This window comes from Bombina bombina, chromosome 6 (genome assembly GCF_027579735.1).
Source record: "Bombina bombina isolate aBomBom1 chromosome 6, aBomBom1.pri, whole genome shotgun sequence".
Taxonomy (NCBI): Eukaryota; Metazoa; Chordata; class Amphibia; order Anura; family Bombinatoridae; genus Bombina; species Bombina bombina.
In genome coordinates this window covers 1,058,872,030-1,058,896,674 of record NC_069504.1, presented here as the reverse complement: position 1 = coordinate 1,058,896,674, position 24,645 = coordinate 1,058,872,030, and the positions used below count along the sequence as shown (strand labels likewise).

General features: G+C 38.5%; 1 protein-coding gene and 2 pseudogenes across 1 annotated transcript in view; 1 reads left to right on the top strand and 2 right to left on the bottom strand.

The window, feature by feature from the left end:
- The window catches only part of BCL2L13 (BCL2 like 13), a 313,718-nt gene that overhangs the window by 12,235 nt on the left and 276,838 nt on the right, over positions 1–24,645 (bottom strand). The gene's annotated exons all lie outside the window — the stretch shown is intronic.
- Positions 103–221, bottom strand: LOC128665205 (uncharacterized; annotated as a pseudogene).
- Positions 2,094–2,212, top strand: LOC128665222 (uncharacterized; annotated as a pseudogene).

Here is a 24,645-nt window from a genome sequence, read left to right as displayed (position 1 = left end):
CAAACCATGAAATCGCTAATTTAACATTTAAAAGCATACATATATATTATACTATATTTTAAGTTAAAATAAATATATAATAATAAATTCAGATACTAAGATGGCCTACCGCACCTAATATTCCCAGCCAGTCTCCCATCCAAGTATTGACCAGGCCTGACCCTGCTTAGCTTCCAAGATCAGACAGGATTGAGTACATTCAGGGAAGTGTGGCAGTAGGCTACTTTATATGTTCTATAATGTTAGTCTCTTTGAACACATTTTGTGTTTAAAATTATGATTCATCCTCATTATTTTGATTTTAATAGTAATTAAGTATAAAAAAAAAAAAAAAAAACTATAAAAGCTAAAAACCTACATTATTCATCTTGACCCATGTTCGTTCCTATTGTGATAATAATTAAATATAAATACAAACTAGGAAGATATATTGTATCTGATAATATCCTATTTTAAAACCATAATAAAACTTACATTATAATAATTATTAAAATTGATCTAATTTTTAATATGACATTTATAAGTCAAGGTATATGTTAGTGTATTTACAAGTATATAATACCTTAAATTATGATTTCAAGCATTTAAATATCCTTATTTACACTATAGAACATTCACACAAAGAATTTTAAATCAAGGAATTTTAAATCAAGAATGCCTGAATGTCAAGATCAATATTTAGACCCTCTGGATGTAGGCTTTTTAAAGTATATATCCAAAAGGTTTCTCTTCTTCTAAGTTTTAATAGTCTATTATGATCAAGCGTATTTGGTGGTATTCATTCTAATATCTTGATCTCTAGCCCTATTGGATTGCTATTGTGTGTTATTCTAAAATGTTCAGACACACTATGATTTTCAAATGCATTTTCAATATTTCTGATGTGTTCAGATATCCTATATTTCAATTTTCGTTTAGTTCCATCTATGTAGATTTTCCCACATTTGCATGTGAGTTGATAAACTACATAGGTACTGTCACAAGTACAGGTATTTTTACATTTATAGTATCTTGATTTATCATGATTATAAAAAATATCTTCACTATTGACATAAGGGCATGTACTGCAGTCTTTCTTTCTACATTTAATTAGTCCCTTCTTTGCTGTTAACCACATATTTTTACTACACCTTTTTTGGGGTTCTCTTATCTTACTGGGAGCTAGTATATTTTTTAAGTTATTGTTTCTTTTATAAACACATTTAGGTTTTGAATCTAGATTTGTTCCTAGGATGGGGTCCTTTAATAGAATTCCCCAATGTTTGGTTAGGATTTTCTGAATGTCTCTATAGTTTTCATTATAGGTGGTTATAAAGCGAATATTAGATTTTTTCTGTTGTAACCACATTCAGAAAATCCTAACCAAACATTGGGGATTTCTATTAACTCACATGCAAATGTGGGTAAAATCTACATAGGTAGAACTAAACGAAAATTGAAATATAGGATATCTGAACACATCAGAAATATTGAAAATGCATTTGAAAATCATAGTGTGTCTGAACATTTTAGAATAACACACAATAGCAATACAATAGGGCTAGAGATCAAGATATTAGAATGAATACCACCAAATACGCTTGATCATAATAGACTATTAAAACTTAGAAGAAGAGAAACCTTTTGGATATATATTTTAAACAACCTACATCCAGAGGGTCTAAATATTGATCTTGACATTCAGGCATTCTTGATTTAAAATTCCTTGATTTAAAATTATTTGTGTGAATGTTCTATAGTGTAAATAAGGATATCTAAATGCTTGAAGTAATAATTTAAGGTATTATATACTTGTAAATACACTAACATATACCTTGACTTATAAATATGTCATAATATTAAAAATTAGATCAATTTTAATAATTATTATAATGTAAGTTTTATTATGGTTTTAAAATAGGATATTATCAGATACAATATATCTTCCTAGTTTGTATTTATATTTAATTATCACAATAGGAACAATGTAGGTTTTTAGCTTTTATAGTTTTTTTTTTACTTTATTACTATTAAAATCAAAATAATGAAGATGAATCATAATTTTAAACACAAAATTTGTTCAAAGAGACTAACATTAAAGAACATATAAAATAGCCTACCGCCACACATCCCTGAATGTACTCAATCCTGTCTGATCTTGGAAGCTAAGCAGGGTCAGGCCTGGTCAATACTTGGATGGTAGACTGGCTGGGAATATTAGGTGCGGTAGGCCATCTTAGTATCTGAATTTATTATTATATATTTATTTTAACTCAAAATATTGTATAATATATATGTATGCTTTTAAATGTTAAATTAGCGATTTCGTGGTTTGAATATTTATGTATTATTATGATCCACTTTTTATAGTCTTTTAGGAATATGAAAATGTATTATTGTATATATTTATGTGTTTGAATTTGCAAAAATTGGCAATAATATACAATCAAATCATTGGGTATTTAAGGAGGTTACAACCCTCCTTAAATACCCATATCTTTTATCTGTTTAATAAACCTTTTCACTTGAGTCCTGTTGCGCTGTCGTTTCTATATTTTTCATTAGGTTTATTTTGGATAATGTGGTTTATTATATTCTGTAATGTTAGCCTTTTTATTTTGTGTAATTTTAGATTAATTTAATGTAATCTTAGGTTAGGATTTATTATTTGAAAGGGACAGTCAACACCAGAATTTTTGTCGTTTAAAAAGGTAGATAATCCCTTTATTAACCATTCCCCAATTTTGCATAACCAACACAGTTATAATACATGATTTATCTCTGTAATTACCTTGTATCTAAGCCTCTGCAAACTGCCCCTTTATTTCAGTTCTTTTGACAAACTTGCATTTTAGCCAATCAGTGCTGACTCCTAGGAGTTTCACGTGCGTGAGCTCAATGTTATCTATATGAAACACATGAAACGCCCTCTAGTGGGGAAAAACTGTCCAAATGATTTCAGATTAGAGGCGGCCTTCAAGGTCTAAGAAATTAGCATATAAACCTCCTAGGTTTAGCTTTCAACTAAGAATACAAAAAGAACAAAGCAAAATTGGTGATAAAAGTAAATTGGAAAGTTGTTTAAAATCACATCATTTAAATCATGAACATTTTTTGGGACTTGACTGTCCCTTTAATTGTAATGTATTTTATTATTTTATGTAATTAAGGGGTTAATTTAAGGGGTGTTATGTTAGGGGGCTTAGTGAATAAATTAATTATTTGTGATGCAGTGGTTGGCCGTTTAGGAGTTAATAGGTCAATTAGGTTTAATGCATTGTGGGGGGTTGGCAGATTAGGGGTTAATATGTTAATTATGTTTATTGCGTTGGTGGTGAATGGCGGTTTAGGGGTTAATAAATTATTTAATTTGTGATGTGGGGGAATGGCAGATTAGGGGTTAATAGATGTATTAGGTAGTTTGCGATGTTGGGGTTGATGTATTTAGGGGTTAATAATTGTATTATGTAGTTTTTTTCTTAATACTTTGTGCGGGCGTTTTTTTTTGTTTGTTTGTTTTTTAATATATATTGTGGGCGGTTAGTTTTTTTTTTTTTTCTTTTTTGTAGCTGTTGTCTCTCTCCCATATACTATATGTTTACTTAAAAAAGGCAAAAAATAAAACAAGTATTGGGATTGAGACTGCAGCGCTTTATTTTATTATATTTATTAATATCTTGAAAAAGAAAATAAAGACATTAAAGGAGAAAAAACAAAAAAAAAACAAAAAAAAAACAGAAAACCTCCCCACCTCATGCCCCCCCCCCCCCGTGCTCTCTCTATATTCTGTCTCTGTTTAGGAATGCTTCCCAGTAGAAACGTATCTTTAGAAAGTAGTCCTCCCTCTTAGATTTTTTATATGAGTACTCTTCTAGCTCCAATAGCTCATTTACTCTGGGTATTAGCATATCTTCATTCAGTATATCCTTTTTCTTCCAATTCCTTGCTATAATAGATTTGGTACCGTTTAATATATATATTATAAGTTTAGCTTTGATTTTACAGCTACCTTTAATAGGTCTATTCATAAGGGCATTATATATATCCAATTGAACTGTTTTATTTAGGATAAACTGAATGCAAGAGGAGGTGCCCGACCACAGCCTCTGAATCGATGGGCAATCCCACCATATATGTTTCATCGTCCCGGTCATGCCGCACCTCCTCCAACAATATTTTGACGCATTCGGATAGATGCTATGCAATCTGGCTGGTGTAAGATACCATCTAGTTAATACTTTATAATTAAGTTCTTGAATGTTTGAAGATACTGAGGTCTCCGCTGTCTTTATAAAAATATGGTTCCATTCTGCGTTTTCAAGCTGAGTACCAATCTCTTTTTCCCATTTGTGTATATATGCGTGATTTTTAGGTTTATCCGTTTCTGTTAAAAATTTATAACTGTAAGAGATTGACCCTTTTATTGGGGTTCCTTTATACATATTTTTTCAAAAGTAGTTAATTCTCTTACTAAGTTATCTTTTAGCCTGTGATTAAAAATAAAGTTTTTTAATTGGAGATATTTTAGCCATTTTGAATATGATCCCCCTGCTATATTTATGAGACTTTCCTTAGGCTTCAATTTGCCTTGTTCAAGAAAATTTACTAGCGGGGTTGTATCTTGTATCTGTTTTATATTATAGCATCTAGGGATTATACCTCCCTGGAATTCAGCGTTATTATCTATCGGTAGTAATGGTGATGGAAGCGTCGATATGCTGGGATATGTACCTACTATCTTATCCCACTGTGTTGTTATGTGTTGGATCAGAGGGTAGTCTCCTATGCCTGGGGGTCTGCTTTCTGCCATTATCCAGCATAAATTGCTAATTGTGTGGTATTGGATTAAATCCGTTTCTAATGCTACCCATGCTTTATTATCTTTATTTGTATGCCAGTCTATTACCCTCTGCAGTACTATTGCTCTAGAGTAATTCTTGATATTTGGTACTCCCATCCCTCCTTTTTTTTTTGACATATATACTGTAGTTGTATTTATCCGGGATTTTTTCCCGTTCCAGATGAAGGCATTAATCATCCTCTGGAAGTCAATACAATAGTTTTTTGGAAGGGCTATGGGAACTGCCTGTAGAATATATAAAATGCGGGGAAGAACATTCATTTTTATTGTATGTATCCGCCCAAACCAGGAGAGTGATTTTTTTTTCCATTGGTTAAGATCTTGCTGGATGTTTTCAGCTAATTTCACATAGTTTTCTAAATACAGACTTGCCATATCTGTCGTTAGATAGACACCCAGATATTTAAGCGAGGACTCTCTCCAAGAGTATGGATTTTGTTGTTTACAAATCTGGAGGATCGGTGCAGGTGTTGAGATGAATATGGCCTCTGATTTGTTATTATTTATCAGGAAATTTGAATGTTTGCCAAACTCTTGGAAGACCTCTTCTAGGGCTTTAATTGAGTCCTCTGGGTTGGTCAAGGTCAATAAAACGTCAACGGCGTATAACGATATTTTATATTCTTTCTTCCCGATGTTCAACCCCTTTATTTTATTATTTGACCGTATTCTAGCAGCTAGGATCTCCATAGCAATTACAAAAAGTATGGGCGACAGGGGGCAGCCCTGTCTAGTGCCATTAGTTATGTTAAATGAATCAGAGATCATATCATTCACTCTCACCTTTGCCGATGGGCAAGTATATAGATATAATATTTGCTGAATGATTTTTTTTCCCCAAATCCAAATCTTTTAAGCGTCTGCTGGAGGAATGACCAGTTAAGCTGATCAAACGCTTTTTCGGCGTCTATTGATATTGTTACTAAAGGGATCTTATTTAGTTTGGCATATTTGATTAAGTGTAATGTTTTAATAGTATTGTCCCGTGCTTCTCTGCCCGGGACAAATCCCACCTGATCGGTATTAATGATGTCAGGTAGGATCCTATTTATTCTGTTAGAGATAATTTTAGCATAGATTTTTATATCATTATTAAGTAATGAAAATGGTCTGAAATGTTTCGTATTATTAGGTTCTTTACCCGGTTTGGGTAGTACAACTATTCTTGCTTCTAACATTTCCTTTATGAAAGATGAGTTTTCATTGAGTGAATTAAATAATTTAAAGGGACAGTATACACTCATTTTCATATAACTGCATGTAATAGACACTACTATAAAGAATAAAATGCACAGATACCGATATAAAAATCCAGTATAAAACTGTTTAAAAACTTACTTAGAAGCTGTCAGATTGGCTCTGTTGAAAAGGTAGTTGGAAAGCCCACTGCAAGTGGGAAATAAGACACTCCCCCCTCCCCCTTCTTTTGCATATGAAAAGACCCTTTACACAAACAGGAGCAAGCTGGAGAAGGTAGCTGACGGTATTCACATAAAGCTTTTGGGCTTGGTTAGGAGTCTGAAAATCAGAGCAATGTTATTTAAAAATAAGCAAAACTATACATTTATTTAAAAAAAAAAACCTTAATGGGCTATATAAATAGATCATCTACAAAACATTTATGCAAAGAAAAAATGAGTGTATAATGTCCCTATAAGTAGCTTCGGTGCTAACATTTCTGTAAAAGTTTTATAATACGTTGCACTGAGGCCGTCCGGGCCCGGGCTCTTGCCGGCTGGAATGTCCCTGATAGTCTGATTGACCTCTTGTAGTGTAAATGGTTCATCTAATGACCTTTGTTGTGCTTCCGTAAGGGTGGGTACCTCCGTTTCTTTTATATATGCCAATTTTTCGGACTCAGGATTTTGAGAGGTATTATTGGAGTCTAAATTATATAGTTGCTGGTAATATTTTTTGAATTCACTAGCTATCTCTTGACTCCCTACTATGTGATTCCCTTGTGCATCCTGTAGTTTTGAAACATATGATTGTAATATTTTTTCTTTAGGGCTCTTGCCAGCAATTTTCCGGCTTTATTGCCTCCATTAAAAAAGCATTTTTTAAATGCTAGCGCCCTTTGTTGGGCACCTTTGTTCAGGAAGGTATTGAGGTTGTTAAGGGCTTCTTTAAGCTGTGTCGCTGCGCTCGTATTATATGGATCTTTTTTATGTAGTTGTTCCATTTTTTGCAACGTATTATTAAGGAGGAGATAGGTTTTATTTAGGTTTTTTTTTACTCTAGCCTTATGTTTGATGAATTCTCCTCTTATCACCTTTTTATGTGCCTCCCACCAAATCGCAGGGGAAGTATCTCCCCAGTGGTTACAATAAAAATACATATCTATTGTTTCCTGAATAGATGTCTTAATTTGTAAATCATTCAGCAAGTAATCCTCTAGTCTCCATTGATATGGAGCCACTGGTGTCTCTGGCCATTTAATACTAACTGAAATTAATGAGTGATCTGACCAAGATATATTATGTATTTTTGTTTCCTGAACCAGAGAGTAACTGTTTTGGTCAATGAAAAAATAATCTATGCGTGAATATGATTGTTGAGGGGCCGAATAAAATGTATAATCCTTTGTTGTGGGGTGTAGTGTTCTCCAACTATCTATAAGAGATAAAGAGAGCAAATTAGATTTAACCGATTTAATTACATGTTTGGCTATGTTACTCTTTTTTTTTGAGCAATCTAACATTGGCTCAAATGTCAGGTTGAAATCTCCGCCCAGTATTAGTGTGCCTTTCATGTTTTCCATTATCAAGTTAGTGATTTTCTTAAAAAATGCTTTTTGTCCTGTATTGGGCGCATATATGTTAACTATTGTAACGGGTCTGTTGTATAATAAGCCAACCAGGCACAGAAACCTGCCCTCTAGATCATTTTCCATATGTAAAAGTTGAAAAGGGATATCTTTCTGGATTATTATACATACCCCGTTTCGTTTCTGTGTGTTCGAGCTATGATAGATGGTTGGATAAAATTTATTTGTAAATCTGGGTTCATTATTATGTAAGAAATGAGATTCTTGAACAAAAACAATATCTCCTTTCGCTTTATGAAAACTATGCAGAGCTATATGTCTTTTGTGGGGTGCGTTCAGACCCTTGGCATTTTGAGATAAAAATTTTATTTGTTTTATGTCCATTTTATTATAATTAATAGGTAGTGCCTATGGGTGGTAAGACCGTTTTGGGTTGTCATTTTCCCTGGCAGAGTGAGAGTACACCGGTGACAGGGGGGATCGGGGGAGAGAAGAAAAAAAAAAAAAAAAAGGAAAAACACGCAACACATGAGAGTCGTACACATACCAACAACAAAAAAAATAAAAACGTCCATGTACCTCCTGAGCAGCTCTGCACTTTAAAAGCTAAATAGAAAAAAAATATCCTGTCGCCCTTCACCTCCTTGGGAGAGTTAGAAGAGGAGGAAAGGGAGAGAAAGAGGGAAGAAAAAAAAAAAAAGGGGGGGGGGAGGGAGGGGAAAATCCCTCCTCTACCCTTTTCCCTTCTTTTAAAATCATGAATTAATACTTTTTACCTTTAATAAATGTGTATTACAAGCTTTTTTTTCTCTTCCCCCCCTTTTTCTTTCCTTCTTTCCCCCTTTTTTGCTCTTAAGTATATAAAGGTATTCTATGAAATATCTTCTTTACACTAAATTGTCTTCTGTTGTTCCAATATTAGACTTTTTTACTATGTGCCTACCATCCGTGTCTATTATCAACCCTATATAGTGTTCAATATTGCTTCATACCAACATCTTGCAAAATATGTCTCTAACTATAGTGTAACCTATAAATCGTCTATTTATTATTATTCTATTAACATTATTTCTCTTAATGAGGGGAAAAAAAACCAAAAAAAACCCCCACCCTATATATTTGCTTTTGCTCTTTAATCCTAAATATAATTGTGCTATATATATGTGACAATGCCTTTTCTTTTAACGTGAATAAATGATTGGTAATATTCTTATACAGTAATCTTTTTGCTATTAATTATCTTCTAATATTTAAAATAAACTTTCTCCTTGTGTACCTTCCACTCGTGTTCCATTTGTGTACGTGACGGTATGTTTTTCAACCTCTACTATAGCTCTTATCTCTCCTATTTGTGATTAACTTAAAAGGAAACTATTCCCTTTAACTTTTCTCAAACTTATATCTCTCACCTAATGTGTGTGGAGAGGAGAGAGAAAAAAAAAAAAAAAAAGAGGGAAACCCACCCTATAAGTTTACTCTTACTCTTTAGTACTAAATATTATTATACTAAATGTATGTGGAAACCCCTTTTCTTTTAACGTGAATTAGTGGTTAGTGATATTCTTATACTGTGATCTATTTACTATTAATTATCTTCTAATATTTAAGATAAACTTCCACCCTGTGTGTTTTCCTCTCATGTCTGTTACTATCCTTATGTGGTGTTGGGTATTACTTTATACCAACAGCTTTATAGGTTTGACTACGCCTGCTATGTGACTATTAGTCCTCCCATTTATGTACATAGCAGTATGTTTTCCAGCCTATACTATAGCTCTTAGTTCTCCTATTTGTAGTTGACTTGAGAGGAAACTATTCCATTTAATTTATCTCATACTTATATGTGATAAAAAACAAAACAAACAAAAAAAAACCCTGCTCTTCCCTTTCTCTGTTCTTCTCTGTAAAGATGGTGTCTTATCTATCTTCTTCCTAATCTTTCCATCTTTTCCCCTTTCCCCTCCTTCCTTCCTACTTTTTCCCCCCTTCCCTTCCTACTCCTCTCTCTTCTCCCCTTTTTATTACTTATATGTCACTTTAGACCATTGCAAGCTCTGCAAATGTAAGGGAGCTTTTGATTGTTTTACTTGCTGGATTGTGGCGGTATTATGGGATTCTTGGTTTTCCCTCTGGGTGGGGTGGGGTGGAGTGGGGGGTCTATTCCCAGCGTAGTACAGAATGTATTTATGTCATCCGACGTTCTTAAAATCGCGGTTTTCCCATTTATTGTTGCTCTTAAATCAAATGGGAACCCCCATCTATAAGCGATATTCAATTGGCGAAGATGTGTAGTCAAATGTCTAAGTTCTCTTCTCCTCTGTAACGTCCTTGGGCTGAGATCTGTGAAAATCTGTATGGTTTGTCCATCATAAGTTATGTTTTGCTGTCTCCTTGCCATTTGCAATATAAGATCTTTATCCTTAAAATGTGCAAATTTGATTATTATGTCCCTCGGTGGCTCCCCCGGTTTGGGCCTGAGGGCTCTGTGGCTTCTTTCCAGGGTCCTGCATAGTTATTAGTATCTGTAAAGATGTTAAAGAATTGGAGGAGATATTCTTCTAGTTCTTCCTTTGTCACAGTCTCTGTGATCCCCCTAATTCGGAGATTAAGCCTTCTGTGTCTATTTTCCATATCTTCTATTTGATTCTGTTGTGTTAGAAGTGCTTCCCCTTGTTGGCGTATTTGAGTTGTTAGGCTGTCAATAGTGTTGGTAATTGTTATGTTTTCTTCCTCCAACTGTGCCACCCTGTTCCCGATCTCAGAAACATCTTTTTTGACAGCTAGAAGTTCCGTTTTAATACATTGTTTAACCTGGGAAATTTCGTCAAGGAGAGTCTGAATGTCTTTTTTACTAGGTAGGTTCTGTAAATCTGCCTTTGTTACAGGAGACATGTTTGGTTCAGATAAGCTTTGTAAAGACTTAGAGGGGGATTGATCTTCTGAGGTACTTGTTAGGGATGTATCTGTTGTTTTAAAGTACTTATCCACTTTTGATCCTTGTGGTGTGGTGATCTTATTTACTTTATCTTGTTTGTTTCCTTTTTTAGAGGCCATGTTAGTAGTTTTAATTTTTACTCAGCTTTAGCTGTATACACTCCCCTCTTACCCTCTCTCTCTCCTCTCCTTCCCCTCCCTAGTCTTTTAATTGGTATTTTTAGTTTAACTGTTTTTGCTGCTTGTAGCAATTTTTATATTGTGGGTTTGGGACTTACTATCTTTCCCCAAAAGGACCTGAAAATCTCTATTGATTTTCTATTTTATCAGTTCTCCCCTATCCAAGTTTTATAGGATTGATTTTTTGTTTGAAAGGGGAGTAGGCTAGTTTAAGATTTTTCCTTTTATTACTTTATTCCTTTGATATGGGATATGTCAAAAGAAAGAGGATTGTATGTCCCTTTTTTGCTGGTTTCCACTCCCCCTACCACCACCACCTTTGTCCCTTGTCCCTTATTTCTCGCCTTTTGACTGTTTGTCTGTACAATTATTAAATCTGATATAAACAGTTTGCCCCCTTAGGTTGGTTTGTCTTTAATTATAAGACTTAGCTAAGTATATCGTTCAAAACATGCAGTAGATCTTAATCCTCTGTTTTTAAATTTTCCCTTTATCTTGCCTTGTTTTTAGATATATAATTTTGATTAAAAAAATCGTTCAAAGCAGTCAGTAGTCTTATTGTATAAGCAATGTATCTAAAGCACATAAAAGCTAGAGAATTCAGTAACCTTAGCATTTCATTTACACATTTATAGGCAGGGGAGTTAAGCATTTAGTAGTAAATACCCCATTAATCTCAAGGTAATGGTGTACAATGTTGCAAATCTATATCTATATAGTACATTCCGTTATTTTGTTACCTTTGGTATGGGGAAATACTACTTTTTGCGTATTGTTTAGACCAGTACAGGTAGCACAATAATACTTACTGTTTGTAGGTCTCTGGGGAATTTGACTTACAACCCGTTTTACTTTCTAGGATTCCACTGAAATAAGTCGGGTCTCCCCCTGCAGCGTGTATCGTCCGCTAATTATCCACCCTGCCGGACACTGCGGGCTGAGCAGGCGGCGTATGCTTCGGGTGAGACCTGTAAGTATAGCTACCCCTGTAAGCCTGTCGCACCTGTAGGTTTAGCCGCGTTGGTGAAGCGTCTCCCCGCGCTCCAATCTCGCGGTACCGATCACTCCTCTTCCTGCTCTGCGGGGTTTGTTAGCTCTCGCTGCCGAACTCCAGCTGGATGCCTCTATCACGCTTTCTCTCGGGCAGCGCGCCTTAACGTAGCGGGCCGGTGCTCCTCCTTCCCTCTATGTTGTATTCTGTATTAGAGGTATATCTCAGCCTGTTTCAAGCCTATGCTTATGGAAAGGGGAGGCTTGTGGGTTACTGTAGGGGGATCCGGGTTACCATCTTTTCTGCTTTGGCTCCCTTCCTTTCTCTCCCGGGGTGTAGGCTGTTATTTTTTGCTGCTCATAGGGGGTAATGCTGAGCCGGAGCTCCTAGTACCTGCAGCCATGTTCACTCTCGGCCGGCTCCGCCAGTTTTTTTTTTTTTTTTAAATTCTCCGTTTCCCTTCGCTGGATCCCAGTGGATTCCGAAAATGGCAGGGTGGTGAAAGAATCCACCGCCACCCTGCCATTTTTGGAATCCACCAGGATGCATCCAGATCAATTATTTTGGCTGTTCGACACCGGACAATGCGATTATAGTATAATATACATATATAATATATATACACACATACACACACACACAGAGTATATATATTATATATATATATATTTTGTTTTTACTAAAAGCACGGTTTCATATCCCTTTAACCACTTCAGTGTGCATGATGAGGCGTTCGTCATGCGCCTACAGGTAGCGATGCACATGACGAGCCCTTCTCATCATGCAGGGGGATCACCGATCAAACACGGTTTTCGGCGATCCCCATCACTACAGGCCGGGGATCGTTGATGGCCTATTGGGCGGCACTCCCAGGATTCACAAAGGGCCTAAGGCAGGATTCACCGGTAGCTGCTAGGGAGCTGGATGGGGGAGGTTTTTCTAACCCCTCAATCTCAGCTCCTATAGCAGCTGCAAAGCTCCATTTGAAATAGAAAAGTCTGTTCTTTCGAATGACAGTCTTGGAGCAGTACCAGATAATTTAAAAAACATAAATTATGCTTACCTGATAATTTTCTTTTCTTCTGATGGGAAGAGTCCACAGCTACATTCATTACTTTTGGGATTTCAGAACCTGGTCACCAGGAGGAGGCAAAGACACCCCAGCCAAAGGCTTCAAATACCTTCCCCACTTCCCTCATCCCCCAGTCATTCTGCCAAAGAAACAAGGAACAGTAGGAGAAATATCAGGGTGAGAAAGGTGCCAGAAGAACCAAAAATTACTGCCGCCTCATAGACAAAACGCGGACGGGAGCTGTGGACTCTTCCCGTCAGAAGAAAATAAAATTATCAGGTAAGCATAATTTATGTTTTTCTTCTTAAATGCGAAGAGTCCACAGCTGCATTCATTACTTTTGGGAAAACAATACCCAAGCTATAGAGGTCACTGAATGAAAAAACCGGAGGGTACAATAGGCGGCCCATTCTGAGGGCACCAGGCCTGAAAACCACTACCCAACAAAAAAACCCTGCTTCGTCCGAAGCCAAGAAAAACAGAAAGGGAAAGGGCCCCAAGGACAATGAACATCAAATAGCCCGGAAACCTAGGTAGAAACCGCAACATCAGCCACAACTGAGGCAACAGTCCTCCGGAAGACATCGTCGCCCAACAGTCGGTCCCCCACCACACACCCTTTACTAGCGAAGGGAACCCCGCCGAAACTCCCAAAGGAATAAGGCATGGAAGAACCAAATGGGAACCAAAAGGTACCACAAACTCCATAAAAGGAAAAAACCCCAATCAAACCAAGCTTGCAAGACCGAAAACGGTCCTGACAACAAGTGGAGGCAACGCCCAATCCAAACAGAAACCACAAGGTTTAGAACCAGAAACAGAACAGAGAAAGTTCTCCCAACATCCTGCAAAGGATTGGAACAGCTAGCTAGCACCCGTTCAAGGCGCAAACAGCTGTAGCTGGTTTCAAAGAGCAACCCTTCATATGCCAGACAGCAAGTCAACCAGCGCCTAGGAACAACTGAAAACGGAGACCAAACATCATCCGAACTCAGAACCCTGAGGAGTTCTGGCAAAATTACATGTAGCAGACCCAGACAAGGTAAACACCTGAGTCAAGAACAAGCAGCCATCCTCATGATGGCACAGAAGAAATGCTTGCTAGAAGCGGCTACCAAAATGTAGAGTGCTAAACCTCCATTACAGAAGGCACAGTTTAGGCAACCGAAACCGCCAAACCTACACATAGGTCTCGAATAAAAGGAGAGCCTAGAACCTCAATGAGGACCAATGCGCCCCCAAGATCCGAGAGAACAACGGATCTCAGGACCTACCCCAGCCGGGCCAGCCCAAGCTTTGACAGGTCTGAAACCAGGGGATCAGAAAACCCCAGGCTCAAACAACGAGCGGAAAAAAGGGCACAGCCATTAAAATAGTGCTCGGGTGCCAACCCGAAATTCCACATGGAGACCGCCGGCATGGCCTTAGACCCAGAGGTCCAGCTAAAGGCCCAACATAGACTCAAGGCAGAGCCAGCAACTCTCCAAATGGACAGAACAACCCAGAGAGCGTACCTCTCTCCGAAATAGGTTAACCCGTCTGTCCTAACCTCCTGAAGCCAGGAGAAGCCCTAAGATAGGGACCACACTTCTGAAAGAAGGATATAAGCCCCATCAAAACAAAGGGGGGCCGGCAAGCGGGCTGGAAAGACAGAGCACCTGCCCTCAGGACACAGCCGTAGGCTGAACCGAGAGAACAAAACTCCAACACCCTGACCTGGAAGGAATCCCCTGAGATCTAACTGGCTAGCACACAGACAAGGGCCATAGCTGCAGTGGTTCCATAGCGAACACCTTTGCTTGCAGCGCAGCGAAGTCATCACACTTTTTCAGCAAGCCAACCAAGGGAAACCGACCATAAGCAAAAGGCAAGTCCAGGGGGCATAGGCAACCAGAAAAACCTAGTCTACTGAACCAGATCAACTAGCCCAACCAAAGGACACCGCCCAAGTTTCCTGGAACTGGGGAACCCCGGACCAGCTCCAGATCCTAACAGTCCAGTACAACCCGCAACGGGATCCACAAAGGAAATGCTGGATGAAAAACTCATCCACCGGAAGAGCCAGAGCGAGGAGAGGTCCAAGCCCCCCAAATAAACAAGAACCCGGAAACTGAAATCCCCATCTGATATAAAACCAGACCCCTGGGAGATACCATACAAAGTCGAAAGTAAAATGAACAACGAGAAAAACTTGCAAGTCCCGACCAGAAGACGAGACCACCCCTTGCCAGAGTCCAACGTTCCAATGAGCTAAGGTAGCTAAGGAAGCGAATACCGAAACAAGATCACTAGAGCCATAGCCGCAACAGCCACCTACGGCCAAGAGCAAGGGGATACCTCGAGGACAAAGTCATTTGAACAAAGGCTAGCCTCCAAATCACCCCCAAAAATCAGAGAAGAAGAAGAAGGATGCGGAGCATCCCCCAGCTCTGTGTAGAAACCCTAAACAGAGCTCAAGGAGACCACAGTGCCCATGTCCCTACAAAGGAACCAACTCCCGAAGGGTACCAGGTCCCCCTAAGGAACCCGAGGAACTTCGGTCTTTTTTCAACCTTATCTACTATGATACTAACAGACGAAGTCCGCAAGGTCTCAAGAAGAGGACCACAGCAGGAACAAGTCCAAGGACAATTCCAGAGCCTCAGAAGGCCAAAACGCTCAAACAGCAGTAAGGAGGAGCTAAGCCCCCAATCCTCCCCAGAGAGGAAAGAAACTCTAGGCCCTGAGGAAATCGGAGCAGAGAGACTGACGCAGCGGAACTCCACTGACCCGGTCACCAGATTGAGTGCTGAATAAGGACTGACACAATCCTTCTAGCAATACGGATTCTATTAGAGTGTTTAGCTGAACTTGTAAAGAAAAACAAAACACCCAAATAATAATGTGAGTACTCCGCGCCCCACTGGACTAGCCAGGCGCCATGTGTCTGAACAAGCAACAGGACAGAAAATCTGAATCCCAGCAGGACCTGCCGCAGCTGGGGTCATAACTGTCAAGTTGGCTAAATCCTCCCTCAGAGGGGAAGGTAAAACAAACAAACCTAGGACTAACGTGTCCCTTAACAAGCAACCAGAGAGAATCAATATCAGAAGTTCCTGAAGGAAACACAATCTCAATAAGCCGACAATTTGGAAATTACATCATCCCATCATGTCTAATCAGGTGAGCCATTCGAAATAGAATACTGAGATTCCCATATACATTAAGGATGGGATCCTCCAATAACTCAAACATAATCTGGGTTACCCGCATGTGTAGTTGTAGGGAGCGGTAGGGAACTTGAATCTTGGAGGACAGAACACCCAGAGGTGGATGGCTCAGCAGACCCCTGATTCCCCAAGCCTGAGGAACAGGGTGCACTATTACCGCATATCGAACATAACTGATTGACCTGTGTCAACAGGGCCAATTCGCATTCTTCACAAGTCGAAAAACCTGAATCTGAAATTTGAACAGTCTCAGCATCAGAATCCTCCATAACTAGATAGAGAATATACTACAAATAAGCAGATTGAATCACATAAACATGATTAAAAAAACCCTGTTCAATAATCCCCCCCAGGAGATATTAACCCTCAATTCTAAGATACCAAAGGAGCCTCACTGAGGCCCTATAAATATACGTAATAAGTCGCGCAAGATAGTTCCTTACGGGAACATTAATAAGTTACAATACATTCTGATGAAGTAAAATGAAAATCTCACCAGAATCTACACCGTGGAACAGGAACACGACCCTTCAAGTGTGACAAATAGTAGCAGCACCTCCGCCATGGACTTGAGAGAAAAAAGCAGGCAGCGAAGCGAAGTTCGACAACGCCGATTGCTTGAGGAGCTGTTAATATGAGTCGAGATGGTTTCGCAGAAAGACTCTCCCTGCATCTCCGGACTCTAATTTTCATCCAGGCTCAGAGACAAAATATCTTCTGACACTTCTCTGCCAACCTCCTGGGACGAAAGGCAAAGAATGACTGGGCAATGTGGGGGAGGTGACGTAGCTACAGCCCAGGAGGTGTATACGCTGTAGCCCAATCCAAGCCGGTAGATTCCGGCAACTGATGGTGCACTGATGGCGGGGTGCCAGCTGTATGAAAGTTGAGCCAACTCCAAGAATGCAATAGTAGGAAGAAGCAGCAGGACTCCCAAATCGTAGTGTTAAAAATCAAAATTTCCAAAAGTTAAAACCAGTGAACACAAACGGCACAGCACAACGCCAAGTTCAAGAATGGAGGGGGGGAGCGGCGTCCTAACATGGGTTTTTGCTATGCAGCACTTAATCATAGAATGACTGGGGGATGAGGGATGTGGGAGAAGTATTTAAGCCTTTGGCTGGGGTGTCTTTGCCTCCTCCTGGTGGCCAGGTTCTTATTTACCAAAAGTAATGAATGCAGCTGTGGACTCTTTCCATTTAGGAAGACAATTATACATTTTACAATTTTGTCAGCAGCTTTCTCACATGCCAAAAAATATAAATATAATAATGGAATATTGTGAATCTGCTTGGCCTGCTGAAAAACAATATATAATTTGCGAGGGTCACTCACTACCAAAATAAAAATTCAAAATTGTCTCAGCACTGGGGTGAAAAAAGGCTCTGCAGCGAAATTATAGTTGGTATTTTATAGTAAGCACTGTTTTGTTTAAATAACCTTGCAATACCTATTGACAAGAACGCTAGCATAGTCAGGAAATACAGTAATATTTTTTTTTTATTTTTTTATTTATTATCTGCCACTATTAAATGGCTCACTCAGTTGGCTATGCCAATAACTGAAACAGTACATAATCATATCATAGCAAGGAATAGTATAAGCTAGCCAGTATATACAGTAGTATGCAAAAAGTTTAGGCACCCCTGACAATTTCCATGATTTTCATTTAAAAATAATTGGGTGTTTGGATCAGCAATTTCATTTTGATCTATCAAATAACTGAAGGACACAGTAATATTTCAGTAGTGAAATGAGGTTTATTGGATTAACAGAAAATGTGCAATATGCATCAAAATAAAATTAGACAGTTGTATAAATTTGGGCACCCCAACAGACATATTGCATCAATATTTAGTAGAGCCTCCTTTAGCAGAAATAACAGCCTATATACGCTTCCTATAGCCTGTAATGAGTGTCTGGATTCTGGATGAAGGTATTTTGGACCATTCCTCCTAGCAAAACATCTCCAGTTCAGTTGGGTTTGATGGTTGCCGAGCATGGACAGCCCGCTTCAAATCACCCCGCAGATTTTCAATGATATTTAGGTCTGGGGACTGGGATGGCCATTCCAGAACATTGTACTTGTTTCTCTGCATAAATGCCAGAGTAGATTTTGAGCAGTGTTTTGGGTTGTTGTCTTGTTGAAATATCCAGCCCCGGTGTAACTTCAACTTTGTGACTGATTCCTCAACATTATTCTCAAGTATCTGCTGATATTGAGTGGAATTCATGCAGCCCTCAGCTTTAACAAGATTCCCAGTACCGGCACTGGCCACACAGCCCCACAGCATGATGGAACAGCCACCAAATCTTACTGTGGGTAGCAAGTGTTTGTTGTCTTGGAATGCTGTGTTATTATGCCATCATGCATAATGCCCCTTGTTATGACCAAATAACTCAATCTTCCAAAATGAAGCTGGCTTGTCCAAATGTGTGCTTGCATACCTCCAGCGACTGTTTGCGGCGTGTGTGCAGAAAAGGCTTCTTCCGCATCACTCTCCCATACAGCTTCTCATTGTGCAAAATGTGCTGAATTTTTGAACAATGGACAGTGACACCATCTGCAGCCAGCTGATGTAGGTCTTTGGAGGTGGTCTGTGGGCTGTTTTTGACCGTTCTCACCATCCTTTGCCTCTCCGATATTTTACTTGGCCTGCCACTTCTGGCCTTAACAAGAACTATGCATGTGGTCTTCCATTTCCTCACAATGGACACTGACAGCTTAAATCTCTGCGATAGCTTTTTGTAGCCTTCCCCTAAACCATAATGTTGAACAATCTTTTTTTCTTTCATGTAATTGGCAAGAGTCCATGAGCTAGTGACATATGGGATATACAATCCTACAAGGACGGGCAAAGTTTCCCAAACCTCAAAATGCCTATAAATACACCCCTCACCACACCCACAATTCAGTTTTACAAACTTTGCCTCCTATGGAGGTGGTGAAGTAAGTTTGTGCTAAGATTTCTACGTTGATATGCGCTTCTCAGCATTGTTGAAGCCCGATTCCTCTCAGAGTACAGCAAATGTCAGAGGGACGTGAAGGGAGTATCACCTATTGAATATGATGATTTTTCTAACGGGGGTCTATTTCATGGGTTCTCTGTTATCGGTCGTAGAGATTTATCTCCTACCTCCCTTTTCAGATCGACGATATACTCTCAATTTACCATTACCTCTACTGATAACTGTTTCTGTACTGGTTTGGCTATCTGCAATATGTGGATGGGTGTCTTTTGGTAAGTATGTTTTTTATTACTTAAGACACCTCAGCTATGGTTTGGCACTCAGTGATTAATACTATGTTACAAGCTCGTAAATCTGTTTCTAGAAAGATTTATTATAGAGTTTGGAAGACTTACATTTCATGGTGTTCTTCTCATAAAATCTCCTGGCATTCTTTTAGAATTCCTAGAATTTTACAGTTTCTTCAGGATGGTTTGGATAAGGGTTTGTCTGCAAGTTCCTTGAAAGGACAAATCTCCGCTCTTTCTGTTTTATTTCACAGAAAGGTTGCTATACTTCCTGATATACACTGTTTTGTACAGGCTTTAGTTCTTATTAAGCCTGTTATTTAATAAATTTCTCCTCCTTGGAGTCTTATTTTGGTTCTGACGGCTTTACAGGTTCTTCCATTTGAACCTACGCATTTTTTGGACATTAAACTACTTTCTTGGAAAGTGTTGTTCCTTTTGGCCATTTCTTCTGCTAGAAGAGTTTCTGAGTTATCTGCTCTTTCTTGTGAGTCTCCTTTTCTGATTTTTTCATCAGGATAAGGCAGTTTTGCAGACTTCTTTTTAATTTTTACCTAAGGTTGTGAATTCTAACAACATTAGTAGAGAAATTGTTGTCCCTTCCTTGTGTCCTAATCCTAGGAATTCTTTGGAAAGTTCCTTACATTCTTTGGATGTGGTAAGAGCTTTGAAATATTATGTGGAAGCTACTAAATATTTCAAGAAGACTTCCAGTCTATTTGTTTTATTTTCTGGTCCTAGGAAAGGTCAGAAGGCTTCTGCTATTTCCTTGGCTTCTTGGTTGAAACTTTTGATTCATCAAGCTTATTTTGATTCGGGTCAGGCCCCGCCTCAGAGAATTACAGCTCATTCTACTAGATCAGTCTCCACTTCGTGGGCTTTTAAGAATGAAGCTTCAGATGATCAGATTTGCAAAGCGGCAACTTGGTCCTCTTTGCATACATTTACTAAATTCTACCGTTTTGATGTATTTGCTTCTTCGGAAGCAGTTTTTGGTAGAAAAGTTCTTCAGGCAGCTGTTTCAGTTTGATTCTTCTGCTTTTGATTTAAGTTTTTTTCTTTCAAATATAATAAACTTATATTTTTGGGTTGTGGATTAATTTTTTCAGCAGATTATGGCTATTTTTATTTTATTCCCTCCCTCTCTAGTGACTCTTGAGTGGAGATCCACATCTTGGGTATTGATATCCCATATGTCACTAGCTCATGGACTTATGCCAATTACATGAAAGAAAACATAATTTATGTAAGAACTTACCTGATAAATTCATTTCTTTCATATTGGCAAAAGTCCTTGAGGCCCACCCTTTTTTATGGTGGTTATGATTTTTTGTATAAAGCACAATTATTTCCAAATTTCCTTTGTTGATGCTTTCTACTCCTTTCTTTATCACCCCACTGCTTGGCTATTCGTTAAACTGAATTGTGGGTGTGGTGAGGGGTGTATTTATAGGCATTTTGAGGTTTGGGAAACTTTGCCCCTCCTGGTAGGATTGTATATCCCTTATGTCACTAGCTCATGGACTCTTGCCATTATGAAAGAAATTAATTTATCAGGTAAGTTCTTACATAAATTATGTTTTTCAGGTCATTTGAGAGTTATTTTGAGGCCCCCATGTTACCACTCTTCAGAGGAGAGTCAAAGAGAACAACAACTTGCAATTGGCAATGTAATACAAACAAAGGGGGCGCTAATAAGAAACTGAAATGTTAATGATTAGCAATTAACAATATATCAAGGGGTCGATCCGATATAAATCGTCGCCCGCAAAAGCCGGCGACGCCAATATTTGCGCGGGTTTGGTATCCTATATACGGCGTAACCTAGAAGTTACGCCCGTATATTTCTGCCGTCGCCCGCAGTTTTTTGGGCCATAGGCAGGTATACCAAACCCGCGCAGTTTGGTATCCAATATGCAGCGTAAGGACTTACGTGGCGAAAATGGAGAAAACTTACTCCATTTTCACCTCGCCACAAAAAGCAGCCGTAAGAAGCCTTACGCTGACTATTGGAGCCCCGTAACTTCCTAAACTGGCTGCTAAAATAAACCTAACACCTAACGCATGCGCAATGTCTATCTCCCTGTCAACCGCGATCTGCTAAAATAAACCTAACACCTAACGCATGCGCAATGTCTATCTCCCTGTCAACCGCGATCCCCCCCCCCCCGAAATCCCTAATAAAGTTATTACCCCCTAAAACGCCGCTCCCGGACCCCGCCGCCATCTACATAAACTAACCCCCTACTGTGAGCCCCTAAAACCGCCGCCATCTACCTTATCTATCCCGTAATCTGACCCCTTACACCGCCGCCACCTATATAAAAATTATTAACCCCTAATTTAATCTACCTACCCCGCCGCCAGCTATGTTATCTATATTAACCCTAAGTATATTATAGTTAATATAGGTATTACATTATATATATTAACTATATTAACCCTAATTATATTAGGGTTAATATAGTTACTATAGTATTTATATTAACTATATTAACTCTATCTAACCCTAACTAAATTTATATTAAATTAGTCTAATTCATTTATAAACTAAAATATTCCTATTTAAATCTAAATACTTACCTATAAAATAAACCATAAGATAGCTACAATATAATTAATAATTACATTGTAGCTATGTTAGGGTTAATATTTATTTTACAGGTAAATTGTTAATTATTTTAACTAGGTATAATAGATATTAAATAGTTATTAACTATTTAATATCTACCTAGTTAAAATAATTACCCAATTACCTGTAAAATAAATCCTAACCTAAGTTACAAATACACCTACACTATCAATAAATTTAATAAACTACAAACATCTATCTAAAAATACAATTAAATTAACTAAACTAAATTACAAAAAAAAACAAACACTAAATTACAAAAAATAAAAAAAAGATTACAAGATTTTTAAGCTAATTACACCTATTCTAAGCCCCCTAATAAAATAATAAACCCCCAAAATAAAAAAAATTCCCTGCCCTATTCTAAATTAAACAAATTTCAAAGCTCTTTACCTTACCAGCCCTTAAAAGGGCCTTTTGTGGGGCATGCCCCAAAGAATTCAGCTCTTTTGCATTCAACAAATACAATCCCCCCCCCCCATTACAACCCACCACCCACATACCCCTATTCTAAACCCACCCAAACCCCCCTTAAAAAAGCCTAACACTACCCCCCTGAAGATCTCCCTACCTTGTCTTCACCACACCGGGCCGAACTCCTGATCCGATCCGGGCGATGTCGTCCTCCAAGCGGCAAAGAAGAATTCTTCCTCCGGCGATGTCATCCTCCAAGCGGCAAAGAAGAATTCTTCCTCCGGCGACGTCTTCCTCCAAGCGGCAGCAAAGTCTTCATTCTTCCGGCGGCATCTTCAATCTTCTTTCTTCGCTCCGCCGCCGCGGAGCATCCATCCCGGCCGACTGCTGAACTTGGAATGAGGTACCTTTAAATGACGTCATCCAAGATGGCGTCCGCCGAATTCTGATTGGCTGATAGGATTCTATCAGCCAATCGGAATTAAGTTAAAAAAATCTGATTGGCTGATTGAATCAGCCAATCAGATTCAAGTTCAATCCGATTGGCTGATCCAATCAGCCAATCAGATTGAGCTCGCATTCTATTGGCTGATCGGAACAGCCAATAGAATGCGAGCTCAATCTGATTGGCTGATTGGATCAGCCAATCGGATTGAACTTGAATCTGATTGGCTGATTCAATCAGCCAATCAGATTTTTTGAACTTAATTCCGATTGGCTGATAGAATCCTATCAGCCAATCGGAATTCGGCGGACGCCATCTTGGATGACGTCATTTAAAAGGTACCTCATTCCAAGTTCAGCAGTCGGCCGGGATGGATGCTCCGCGGCGGCGGAGCGAAGAAAGAAGATTGAAGATGCCGCCGGAAGAATGAAGACTTTGCTGCCGCTTGGAGGAAGACGTCGCCGGAGGAAGAATTCTTCTTTGCCGCTTGGAGGATGACATCGCCGGAGGAAGAATTCTTCTTTGCCGCTTGGAGGACGACATCGCCCGGATCGGATCAGGAGTTCGGCCCGGTGTGGTGAAGACAAGGTAGGGAGATCTTCAGGGGGGTAGTGTTAGGCTTTTTTAAGGGGGGTTTGGGTGGGTTTAGAATAGGGGTATGTGGGTGGTGGGTTGTAATGGGGGGGGGGATTGTATTTGTTGAATGCAAAAGAGCTGAATTCTTTGGGGCATGCCCCACAAAAGGCCCTTTTAAGGGCTGGTAAGGTAAAGAGCTTTGAAATTTGTTTAATTTAGAATAGGGCAGGGAATTTTTTTTATTTTGGGGGTTTATTATTTTATTAGGGGGCTTAGAATAGGTGTAATTAGCTTAAAAATCTTGTAATCTTTTTTTTATTTTTTGTAATTTAGTGTTTGTTTTTTTTTGTAATTTAGTTTAGTTAATTTAATTGTATTTTTAGATAGATGTTTGTAGTTTATTAAATTTATTGATAGTGTAGGTGTATTTGTAACTTAGGTTAGGATTTATTTTACAGGTAATTGGGTAATTATTTTAACTAGGTAGATATTAAATAGTTAATAACTATTTAATATCTATTATACCTAGTTAAAATAATTAACAATTTACCTGTAAAATAAATATTAACCCTAACATAGCTACAATGTAATTATTAATTATATTGTAGCTATCTTATGGTTTATTTTATAGGTAAGTATTTAGATTTAAATAGGAATATTTTAGTTTATAAATGAATTAGATTAATTTAATATAAATTTAGTTAGGGTTAGATAGAGTTAATATAGTTAATATAAATACTATAGTAACTATATTAACCCTAATATAATTAGGGTTAATATAGTTAATATATATAATGTAATACCTATATTAACTATAATATACTTAGGGTTAATATAGATAATATAGCTGGCGGCAGGGTAGGTAGATTAAATTAGGGGTTATTCATTTTAATAGAGATGGCGGCGGTGTAAGGGGCTTACATTAGGGGTTAATAATTTTAATATAGATGGCGGCGGTGTTAAGGGCTCACTTTAGGGGGTTATAGATATAATATAGCTGGCGGCGGGGTACGGGAGCGGCGGTTTAGGGGTTAATAACTTTATTAGGTTGCGGCGGGGTAAAGGAGCGGCGGTTTAGGGGTTAATAGCTTTTTTATTGTTAGGATAGTGAGGGGGGATAGCGGATAGAGGGTTAGACAGTGCGGGCTATGTTAGGGAGGCGTGTTAGACAGTGCGGGCTATGTTAGGGAGGCGTGTTAGACAGTGCGGGTGTTTTAGACTTTAGTCAGGTTTTATAGGCGCCGGCAGTTTCTAACGTGCCGCAAGTCACTGGCGACGCCAGAAATTTGTACTTACGCAGATTTCTGGACATCGCTGGTTTGTCAGAC